This window comes from Petaurus breviceps, unplaced genomic scaffold (genome assembly GCF_028583685.1).
Source record: "Petaurus breviceps papuanus isolate PSGF00001 unplaced genomic scaffold, PetGlider_PUasm1.0 91133, whole genome shotgun sequence".
Taxonomy (NCBI): domain Eukaryota; kingdom Metazoa; phylum Chordata; class Mammalia; order Diprotodontia; family Petauridae; genus Petaurus; species Petaurus breviceps.
The window spans coordinates 65,215,830-65,228,452 of record NW_027187419.1 but is presented as its reverse complement, the minus strand read 5'-3'; the positions used below and the strand labels follow the sequence as shown (position 1 = coordinate 65,228,452).

At 38.5% G+C, this 12,623-nt stretch overlaps 1 protein-coding gene across 1 annotated transcript in view; it reads left to right on the top strand.

The window, feature by feature from the left end:
- The window catches only part of LOC138155136 (protein ALEX-like), a 53,948-nt gene that overhangs the window by 39,104 nt on the left and 2,221 nt on the right, over positions 1-12,623 (top strand). The window contains exon 2 of the mRNA XM_069080182.1: positions 7,566-7,644. The gene's annotated coding sequence lies outside the window, so the exon portion shown is untranslated. The remainder of the gene's footprint in view (positions 1-7,565; positions 7,645-12,623) is intronic.

The following is a 12,623-nucleotide window of genomic DNA, read 5'->3' as shown; positions in this document are numbered from 1 at the left end:
GTTTAGGAAGATCAGTTTGACAGCTGGGTGGAGGAGAGACTAGAGGGTGGAGAAACTTAAGGCAGGGAAACCAAAAAGACATCTATCGCAGCAATCCAGGCATGAGTTAATAAGGTTTTATCCTAAGCTGCTATCAGCGTCAGAGGGAGCATATTTGAGAGATGTTACAAAGGCAGAACCAACAGGACTTGACAACAGATGGGTTGTGAGAAAGAGTGAGGAGTCAGGGATGGCATCCAGATTGTAAGGCTATATGACAGGGAAGATGGTGGTACCCTTAAGAGTAATAGGGAAGTTAGAAAGAAGGGAAGGTTTAGGAGATGGAGAAAGGGATGAAAGTTCCATTTTGGACATGTGATATTTAAGATGTCCACCAGACAGTTCACGATGTCCAGTAAGTAGCTAGAGATGCAAGACTAGAGATCACAAGAGAGGTTAGAGCTGGATAAGTAAGTTAGAGCTGGAGATTATCAGCACGGAAATGAGAACTGAATTCATATGATCTATTTGTTCTGCTATACTACATGATTTTAAAAGTGACCATCTGTATTCAGAGCATTTATCACCTCCTAAATTACTGCCATCATCAGTTTGTTCCCCGGCATGTAGTCACTGTTAACCTCTTGGCCTTAAAAATTTAAAAAAAAAAAGATATTATTGTACTTTTTCTGTTTCAATGTAAAGAAAATTCCATCATATTTTTTCCTCTTGTGAAATGACAGTGGGAATGTGGAGTTAGGAATAGTAGGAGCCTTCTAAAAATAGGTAATATTTAATTCAATTTCCATCCCCTTAAGCTACTGTTCTATGTCTCTCTTACCTTTCATAGCCAAGCTCCTAGAAAAAAAAGCTTTCTACAGTTGTTGCCAACACTTACTCATTTCCCCCTCACTTTTTATCCACTTCCAGTCAGGCTCCCTTCCCTGCCACTCACAAGAGAAATTTCTGTCTTTAAGGTCACTAATTATCTCCTTATTGCTAAATCCAATAACCATTTCTCAGTTCTTGTCCTTCCTTACCTCTCCACAGTTTTTTGACACTGTTACCCCCACCTCCTTCCCTTCCCTGGATTTTCTTGATGTAGTTTAGTCAGGTTTTTTTTCCTACCTCTCTTACTGTCCTTTCTTGGTCTCCTTTGATATTCTATTATTTATGTCCTATCCTCTATGAATGGGTATTCTTTAGCGATGACAGCTTAGCTAGGGTGCTGTCCCTGTTAATATAAAAAAAAAATGACTGAGAATATCAATAACTTCTTACTAATTACCCATCCATACAAAATCCTTATGAGAGTCATCTACATATGAATCAAGGATATCGTCACTGAGGATATTACTCAGGGTCAAGTAGACTTTCATAAGTGATATTCAACAATGGACTATATCTTTTCCATATCGCAATTAACTGAAAGACATAGAGAACGTAGGATTCCATTGTGCTTATTATTTGCTAGTTAGGAACATTAGCATTTGATTTGGTAGAACAAAAGTCTGCCTTACAGGCAATTTTATAGCAAGATAGCTTTACTTCATACATCATCACCATGCAGGATTCCTTAGAAGATGTAATGATAATCCGGCCTCAGACACTTAACACAAATACTAGCTGAGTGACCTTGGGCAAGTCACTTAACCCCAATTGCCCTCCAAAAAGCAAAACAAACAAAAAAAATAGAAGATGTATTGATAGAAATAACCCTGTTTAATGACCCCTCCTCCCCCCCAATAAACATCAAGTGAGGCATAGAACAGTATACTTGCCAGAGGTATTCTCCACGGTGTTGGAGGAGATCCAAAGCAGAGACCAAGTCTAGGAGAGATTCCCTGTGGATATTGAAGGACTTCAGATGCTTTTTTTTGTAGAAAGTATTCTGCTGATTCCCTTGAATATTGCAGAAGACTTAAGGAAGAGATCTGAGATCACTCAAATGAACTTGGCCTATCCATCTACACAGAAAAAAGCAAATGGATGAAGACTGTCTGTTGCCCAGATTTCAACATGCACTTTAATGAATACCCTTTAGAATTTTTCCAGAATCATTTATATGTTGTACAGACAGCACCTATGGATTGTGAACTGGACTCAGAATTGAAATAGAGAAGGAAAGTAGGCTGGATTACTTTTGGAAAATTACAAAGTTCTTTTATTGACCCTAAACTACCCAAGGAAGCAAGGTATATTATCTCTTAATTTTAATAGTAACATTTTACTTATGTTCCTCTGGCCAAAAGACATGGAATATCATTGCCTCCAAAGAACTAGATAACTATCACACAGAAGGCAGTGGAGAAGCACACGGTGGGTGTAAGAAGGCAGTAATATATAAACAATGAAGAATTCCAAAGAACGGGACTAATGGATGTCATAAAGGAAATGAATTCTTGAAAGCAGCTTGTATTAGTAGACATGGGGCAATAGCAAGGGATGACAGGCAGACAGCCAGAGCACGCCATTGGCACTCTTGTGATGGAGAAAGTAGGGAAAACTTCCATCATGTTGGGTGATGGATAGGATAGAACTTCAAAAGGAGCATGGACAAGAATTAGGCATGGGTAGGTTGTGATCACAAATCCATCTGAGGATTTAAGAGAGAAGTGAGAGCCACTGTTATGTCCATTTTATAGATGAAGAAATAGACTCAAAAAGGTGAAGTGATTTGCTCTGCTTCACACAGCTAGTGAGTGTCTGAATCACAGGATCACAGACTTTTGGAATGGGAAGGGACTTCAGTGGCTATCTAGTTCAACTCACACACAAAAGGAGTCTCGACTATAACATATCCAACAAGTAGCCTAACAATATATCATTTTATATCCTGACTGTCATCCAGTATATTAGCTGTCTCTCCCAGCTTTGTATCATGTTCACACTTGATATGCATACCCTCTATGCCTTCATCCAAGTCATTTATAAAATTCCTAAATGACTCAGAGCCAGCACTGATCCCAGATGTACTCCACTGAAGACCTCTTGCCACACTGACACTGATATTTTAAGTCCAGCCACCCAATCAACTTTGAATCCATTTGATTGTATTATCATCTAATCAATATCTCTCTTAGGGCAGCTAGGTGGATAAAGCCCTAGGGCTTAGAATCAGGAAGACTCATCTTTCTGAGTTCAAATCTGGCCTCCGACACTCAATAGCTGTGTGACCCTGGGCAACTCACTTAACTCTCTTTACTTCAGTTTCCTCATCTATAAAATGAGCTGGAGAAGAATATGGCAAATCATCCAGTATCCCAGCCAATAAAATCCCAAATAGGGTCACAAAGACTTGGACATCACTGAAAAATAACTCAACAACAACAAAAATCTCTCTCTTCTCCATAAGAACAGAATGAGATGTTTTATCAAAACTTTGCTAAAATCTAGGTAAACTTAACCCCACATTTCCTCTCATCTATTAGTTTAGGAATTCTGTCAAAAAAGGAAATGAAGTTAGTTTAGCATAACCTGTTCCTGATGAAGCCATGCTGACCTATCAACCAACTCTTTAACAAGCCATTTTCATATGTTCCCAGGAATCAAAGTCAAGATCACTGGCCTCTAATTTGCAGACTCTGTTCTCTTCTCTTTTTTTGAAAATGGGAACATTCACCCCTTCTCCAATCTTGGGAGAGCTTCCCATTTCTCCTAATTTTTCCAATATCATTGACAATGTCTAGGTAATCACATCTGCTAGTTTTTTCAGGACCTGCAGAGGTAGAACACAGTTCTTTAGGCTGGAAGACCTGAATTCATCAAGGTCCTCACATACTATCTTCTTAATTATCCTGTGAATAACATTAGTCATTTTTCTTTTGTGTAAGAAGAATTTTCTTATATTTTCTAATGTAAAAGTCATCCTTCTTCACTAAGGAAATAGAAACAAAATACAAACTGAGCAGGTCTGTCTTCCCTGCTATAAGAGAACAGCTAAGTGGTACAACAGATGGAATGACAGGCCTAGAATCAGAAAGACCTGAGTTCAAAACCAGCATCAGATACTAGCTGCTTGACTCTGGGAAGGTCACTTAACCAGTTTGCCTCAGTTTCTTCATCTGTCAAGTAGGCACAATAACAGCATTTACCTCCCATGGTTGTTGTGAGGATCAAGTGAGCTAATATTGTAAAGCACTTAGCACATAGTAAGCACTATATAAATGTTAGCTATCATCATCCTTTCTACCCCAAGAAAAACTCCTATCCCTTCTTTGATTCTGTTTTTTCTCCCAATATAGCAAAAAAAAAAATTTTTTTTTAAGTTTTGTAGTTCTTGGCTTTCTTCATCAGCCTCAGATTGAGTATTCCTGACACAATTTTTTCTATGGCTATGTGACACTTTTATATTTGTCTAGCTTTGTTATCTAGCTTTGTTCTGTCTTCTATAGCTTTCTTTTTAACATCTAAATTGATTGTTGACTTCCCCATGCATTCACATTAGTCTATTCAGACAAATCCCATTTTTCTTCTTCCTCAATGAAATTGTTTCCCTTTGTGTCTTCAAGATTTCATTCAGTGGGAGCATTTCCTATCTCTTCTAGGCTTACTTCCTGAAGCATATGACTCCATGGGATCCTATCTATCTTTCCTCTGAACCTTTTGAAATCTACTTTCCCAAATTCTAATGTACCCATCAGACTTTGCACAGATTTCCTCTGCTACAAATTATGGGATGGAAGTCAATTTCCTCCAAAGTCATCAACATTTACAACCCAGAAATCGGTTCCTCTTTGTTAAAATCAGATCCAGAATAGAATTTCTACTTGTTGGTTCCTCCACCTTTTGAAGGATGGAATTATCACTAAAGCAAGTCAAAAAGTTGTTAGCTGTACTGTTTTTTGGCATAAAGAGAGAACTGTAGCAGATATCTGGATAATTGAAGTCTCCTATCACTACTATATCATTCTTCTGTGACCTCTCAAATCCTCATCTAATTCCTCTTTCTCTTCAGGACACTTAAAGTATATTCCAATGACAAAAATCACTTCTGTTTCTTCCTCCTTTGACCTACCCAAATACTCTCCACCATGCTTTCTCCCACTTATCCCCACCCCTGATTCCTGAATTTAATCACATGACCATGCCTTCTTAAAAAACAATGCTATCCCACCCTTTTCTTCTGAAAAAGGTATAGGCATATATACCTGTCCAGAACAGATATACCTGTCCCGTAATGAGTTTCAGCTCACAGAGACTCATTAATATCCATAAGGTGAAATTTTCCCTTTCATTAGTCAACTCTGTTGACTCAGCTTTGTCCCTAGGTTGTACTACTTTCTATTCATGAATTTTGTATCCTGTGAATTTCTGGATATCTCAGCTACTATTCTTCCTTTATGATAGCTGTGCTCTATAGTATCTAACTTTGGAAGTTACATAGATAGTCTTTTCTTTCCCCTATTAAAGTATTCTGAAGTAGGATTTGAATCTAGGTCTTCCTGATTCCTAATCCTATGTTCTATCTGCTACTGCACAAAATTTATCAAATGCAAAATAGGTAATTCAAAATGGCAACCAGGGGGCTGACCACTCACATGATTACAAATGGGTCTATGACCCAGCCAACCAAGTTTCTTGGCTAGACCTTTATAGAGGTCCTACATAACAAACAAGATCTAGTTCCCTTTCTGGAGAGATTTCCAGAAATGCCATAGCAATAATCCCTTTCACTTATTGGCAGCTTTGGCATCTTGTAAAGGTGTGCTGCTCCCCAAATCAGGTAAGACTATGAACCTTTAAGCTTTCTTCTCCATAGATATTTATTTTCAGTATGGTAATATAGGAAATGAAGGGGCAGGGGAGAAAGTAGGGAGAATCCATAGTTGAAATTGTGGATGGTGTTTGTCCTTCATTCTGAAAAAGACTATGACATCAGGGAGATGATGACATGACTTGCAGTTGACTTTGATTTGAGGGAGGGAGGGCTGTTCAAGATCACCAGCCTCACTTTCTCCTCCAGAGCCATCTGGGTCCAGTGGCCAGATATTCACCAGGATGGCTGGAGATGGCCCAGGATGCAATGGGAGACCCTGGCCCTTTCAGGATAATGTCTTTTTAGGTTCTCCCTTTGAGGGAGATAATGCCCATTCACTGAACAGGCCTCTTTAAGTAGTTAACTCAGGGGATGGCCCCGTTAATCAAAGAAAAAAATCAAACTGGAGCTCATAGTTGAAATAGAATGGAGAAGATTTTGTGACTAAAAGGTGGGCTTTAGCCTGGTGAGCATTGAGCAGTGCTAACCAAAAACAGGAAACAGACTGAGAATCCTGACAAGATATAATGTGGGAAAGGAAGCTGTGTTACTAGAAATAGGTGACAGTTTCAGGAGAGGTAAATGATCTAGTGCTGGAAGGAAGTAAGCTATCTTGGGAGGAATGTCTACAATCACTAGGATGGTGTCATGCCCCTAGGATGGCAACAAATCTGTGATAAAATTGAACGGGTGGTTGTCAGAGTTAAAAAAAAATAGTCTTGCAGTCTTCTCTCTCAGGTGTTTTGCTCATGAATACACTGGGTAGAGCAATGAACATCATATCACAGTCCGAGTCACCAAAAGTTCTGGGCTAGTGGGGACAGTGCAGTTGTTTTGTATTGTTTGTTTGCGGGGGGAGGGGTTATTTTGCTTTTGAGATTGGGTCCCACCCAGACTGGAAGTACAATCATCACTCGAGTCCTATCACAAGACTGATCACCTCAGAAGTTTTAGCCTCTCTTTCTCTAAACTCTTTTCTCTTTCCTGTCACAGCTGAAAAATGACTGAACAACAAAATAGGGAATCTAAGCTTGTTGCTGGATGATCCAGCTCTTGTACATAGGATTGGATTTGCATAACAGTAAAGTTCTTGGGACTTGTCTTAGTGAGTGTGCCATGTTCTGTCCATATTCCAGATAGTATACTGACTTCCTGGTTGTAGAGCTCTGGAATATAAACTCGGGAAAGCAGCCTGGTGGAAGAACTCTCCCCAGATCATCAGATCTTTCCCCAGTTTAATTTCAAGGCAATCTGGAAAGGTTCCCGGTTGTGTGTGCTGCAGGGTGGGGGGAGGCCTGTTTGCACTACTATAGAATTTCAGGCCTTTTTCAGGTGGTGCCACTAAGCTTTGAATGAGGTCTTTGTAGCCAAAAGCTCCCTCTCTCAGATCGTGTAGTTCCTTTTAACTGAGGAGAATTTGCACTTTAGAAAGTGTAGAAGTTTTTGAAAGGCTAATTTAGCCCTCAGTCAGAGTAGGCAGGATACCTTACAAGCCTTCTGAATGGCAAATAAATCAATAATGTTCAAGATTCCAATGTATTTCATTGTGTTCGATTCCAAATCTCTTCTCTCTCATCCGTTTTTATTTCAAAAAATTAATTTTTTTCTTAAGCATTATTATTAAGCCAGCTAACCACATACAGGATTGAATCATTTTCAGCTCTTAACAGAGTCTGATCATTTGTTAAATGACTATTTGTAAGGTGCTTCATACAGTTCCTGGCATGCAGCACGTGTTATATAAATACTAACTATTATCATTCTTCTTATTATTATTATTAACATTATAAAGGCTCTTTTTTCTTTCTTCTTTTTTGGTTGTCCACAGGAAAAACGGTCTTGTCTATTTTGACCAGAACTGATAATCTGAAGAGGTTGCAATAAACCAAGAGAATATGAAGTTTGATGTAAGTCAAATATATTTTTCAATATGTAATAATTTCTTATACATGGAATATATTTAGACATAAACTAAAAATAGTTGGGTTTTTTTTTTAACTTTCTCTAATTCTTCCACACAGGGTGACTCTGATAAAGCACTTTATCAACATTAAAACACTGTAGAAATGTGGGGGGGGGGTTGTTGTTCAGTCATTTTTTTAGTCATGTTTGACTCTTTGTGACCCCATTTGGGGATTTCTTGGCAAAGATCCTGCAGTGGTGATTTTCTGTCTCCTTCTCCAGCGCATTTTACAGATGAGGAAACTGAGGCAAACAGGGTGAAATGACTTACCCAGGGTCACACAGCTAGTAATTGTGTGAGGCCAGATTTGAACTCGAGATGAGTCTTCCTAACTCTAGACCAGGTGCTCTGTCCACTGCACCACCTAGATGCCCTAGAAATGTGTTACTATTACAAACCAATGTTTTTAACTTTAGATAAAAAAGAGAACATACAGTTATGTGTATGTAACCTTGATCAGAACTGATATTTATAGATTTTTATACATTAGACATGACATCTTCAATATAGAACTTACCAACATACCTAAAATATAATTATATTCATGGCCAACATTATTTAAAATGTAACAAAATAGATTATGTTTAGGAGGTCATAGCCAGCTACCTATTGAACATTTCAAACCAAATTCCCAGAGGAATCTCAAACTCAATAGATCCGAAATAGAACTCATTATCTTTTCATCCAAACTCACACGTAATCTGTCTAGGGCACCACCGTTCTACTAGTCACCTACATTCACAACTCATCATCTTGGACTCCTCATTCTCGCTCATCCCACATATCTATTTATGTCTACTGTCAGATTTTGTCATTTCTTTTCCCACAATATCTCTTGAATGTATCTCCACTTATGTAGAGACTATCTGATACAATCACAGTTTAGGCACTCATAACCTTTCCCCTGGACTGAAGGCAATAATAGCCTTTTAATCAGTCTTCTTCCCTCAAGTCTGTCCTCACTATAGAAGGATCAGAGGTTCAGAGATCCAAAGCTGGAACAGGCCTCAGAGGCCATTTGGTCAAACCCCCTCATTTTAGAGATGAGGAAACAGAATTAGGGAGGATGAAGGAGTTGCCCAGAGTCACACCAGTAGTTAGCTTCTCCAAACTTTCTAAGTTGCCAGAATGATTTCCTAAAGCACAGCTCTGACCATGTCACACACCCTGCTCCTGCAGTATTCAATAAGCCTCAGTGGTTCCTAATTACTTCTAAGATAAAAAAAAACAAAACTTTTTATTATTCAAAACTCTTCATAACCTGGGTCCTTCTTAATCATCTTACACATTATTCCCCTCTACATACTCTTCCATCTAGCCGTATTGGCCAATTTGTTCTTCCTTGTGCAAGATACTCCATCTTTCATCTCTGGGCCTTAGCAATGGTTGTTTCCCCAATCTCTGCCCAAAATTCTTTGGCATGCACATGGGCCATAAGCAGCCCATGAGCTGGAGGTTGTACAGGACAGATTCAGTATATTTCATATCATATATCAAGATAAGCTCCAAAAAGATACATGACCTAGTTATAAAAGACTGATCATAAACAAAGTAGAAGAACAAAGAAGAAATCATCCTTTAGATCTATGAAGAGGGGAAGAGTTCATGATTAGACAAACAATGGAGAGGATCACACAACATAAAATGGAAATTTTGATTATACAAAATTAGAAAGATTATGAACAAAACAAATCTGATGTAGTTAAAATTAGAAGGGAAACAGGGAACTGGGGGGGAAACAGGGAACTGGAAATTTCTCTAGCAAAGGTCTCATATCTAAGATATATAAGGAACTGATAACAAATTTATAAAATGAAGAGCCATTCCCCAGTAGCTAAATAGTCAATGAATATGAACAGGTACTCTTCAAAGGAAGAAATATGAATTGTCAATAATCATATGGAAAAAATGCACCAAATCACTAATAATTAGAGAAATATAAATTAAAGTAGCTCTAAGATTCCACACCTCACATCCATCAATCAGATGGACAAAGATAACAAAATGGGAAAATGATGAATGTTGTAAGGTCAGTGGGAAAACAGACCCACTAATGCTGTCAGGGAGCAGCTGGATGGTTCAGTGAATAGAGCACTGGCCCTGTAATCAAGAAGATCTGAGTTCAAATAAGGCCTCAAATATTTACTACTTGGGTGATCTATAGGCAAGTTATTTAACTTCTGTTTGCCTTAATCCCCTGGAGAAGGAAATGGCAAACCACTGCAGTATCTTTGTCAAGAAAACCCCGCAAATAATATGGTCCACAAGGTCATGAAGAGTTGGACACAATTGAACAACAACCACAATGCTCTGTTGGTGGAACTGTACATTGGTCCAGCCATTCTGAAAATCAGTTTAAGACTGTGCCCCATGGGGCGGCTAGGTGGTGCAGTGAGTAAAGCGCTGGCCCCAGAGTCAGGAAGTCCTGAGTTCAGTTCTGGCCTCAGACACTTAACACCCACACCCACACACACAAAAAAACTAGCTGTGTAACCTTGGGCAGGTTACTTAACCCCAATTGCCCTCCAAAAAGCAAAAAAAAAAAAAGACAGTGCCCCAGAGGTTATTAAATGTGTATTCCCTTTGAGGGAATGGGGCAGAAGCATGAGGGAGAGAAGGCAATAGCAGCAATGTCATTACTTGGCATATAGATATAGATATAAATGTATGTGTGTGTATACATATATATTATATATATGTATATGTATATGTGTATATATATATATACAGGAAAAAGATTTTTAAAAGAGGAAAAGAGCATTATATGTACAAAAACATTTATTGTAGCTCTTTTCAAAGTAGTCGAAAATTGGAAACTAAAGTGCTCATCCATTGGGGAATGTTTAAATAAATTATAGTATGTGAACATAGTAGAATACTATTATGCCATCAAGAAATGACAAAAGAGACAGTTTCAGAAGACATTGAGAAGACCTCTATGAACTGATGCAGAGCAAAGTGAGGAGAACAAAAAGAACAATTTATACAATGAAAAAACATTGTTGAGAAAAACCACTTGGAAAGACTTTAGAATTCTGGTCAATGCAACATGAGTCCAAAAGACTTAAGACAAAACACTTCCTTACAAAGAGGTGATAAATATATAATACAGGGAGAGGAACATACTTCTTGGGGCATGGGGACATTTGTTTTGCTGGACTATACTTGCTTAGGATGAGGATTTTCTTTTTCTTCCTTTCCTTTTGTTTAGTGGGGGATGCACAGTAGTGGAAGGAAGAGATTATAAATGCATGTAAAAATAAATAAATACATTTGTTTAAAAAGAACCCCTGCTCTAGTGGGAAAGAATGGAAGTAGGAGAGAAACAAAGGACAGGAAAGTGCAGGTTCATCAGTTCTGTTCTCAGCAGCATGAATAGTGGCAGCTCCTCTGTATAGTATCTGTTCCATGTGACTTCAGCAGAGCTTGACTACAGTCCTAGTCTTAACATATCAGCATTTGCTCCCTTGCTAATTTGCCTGTGGTTTGCTTGTGGTGGTAGTGCCAGCTTGCCTCTTATCCAAACCATTCTCCCCTCATGTTCAGGTTCCCTCTGCATAAGCTCCCTGGAGTGTTTTTGCTTTTGCTTGAGCTGACAATAGTGGTCCTGGCTTCCTAAACTGGGTCCCAGAATGCTAAAGACCACCTCCAATGGCTCCTCCTCCTCCCTTTCCCTTAGGATTAGGAAGGACTGTGTATTCCAAGGGGAGGAACACTGCATAATTCCTGTCTGCCAATAGATGTAGATTTTTCTACCAACATCCAGTTATATCCTAATTGGGTAGCTGGATATTGCAATGGATAAGAACGCTGGACTTACAGTCAAGACTACTTGAGGTCGAATTTGGCCTCTGACAATTGGGCAAGTCACTTAATCTCTGCCTGCCTCAGTTTTCTCATCTATAAAATGGGGATAACAATAACATCTACCCCCCAGGGTTGTTGTAAGATAAGATGATGTTTATAAGCCATTTTAGAAACTTTAAGGTGCTAAATAAATGCTAGCTATTATTATCTCATGTACATTATCTCCTTGTTAGAATACAAGCTTTAAAAAAAAATTATTTATTTATTTACTCTTAGTTTACAACATTCAGTTCCACAAGCTTTATAGTTCCAAATTTTCTACCCCTCCCTATCTTTCCTGCTCCCCTCCTTGGCAGCATGCAATCTAATATAGGTTCTACAAATACCTTCACATTAAACATTAGTCAGATTGTAAAGGAGGATTATAACCAATGGAATGAACAAGACAGAAGGAACAAAACAAAACAAAAAGGAGAGAGAGCAAGTAGTTTGCTTCAATCTGCATCCAGACTTCGTAATTCTTTCTCTGGAGTGGATAGCCTTTTCCATCATGAGTCTTTTGCAGTTGTCATATAGCCTTGTATTGCTGAGAGGAGCCCAGTCTATCAAAGTCAGTCACTACAGATACGATGTGTCTGTAGTCGTGTACAAAGTTCTCCTGGTTCTGTTCTCCTCACTCAGCATCAGTTTATATATGTTTCTCCAGGTTATTATGAAGTTCATCTGCTCCTCATTTCTTATAACACAATAGTATTCCATTACATACATATACCACAACTTGTTTAGCCATTTCCCAACTGATGGGTATTCCCTTGATTTCCAATTCTTTGTCACCACAAAAAGAGCTGTTAAAAATATTTTTGTACATATAGGTCCTCCTCCCACTTGTATGATCTCTTTGGGACACAGCCCTAGAAGTGGTATTACTGGGGCAAAGGGTATGCACATTTTTATAGCTCTTTAGGAATAGTTCCAAATTGCTCTCCAGAATGGTTAGATCAGTTCACAACTCCACCAATAATTGATTAGTGTTCCAATTTTCCCACATCTTCTCCAGCATTTATCATTTTCCTGTTTTGTCATGTTAGCCAATCTCACAAGTGTGATATGGTACCT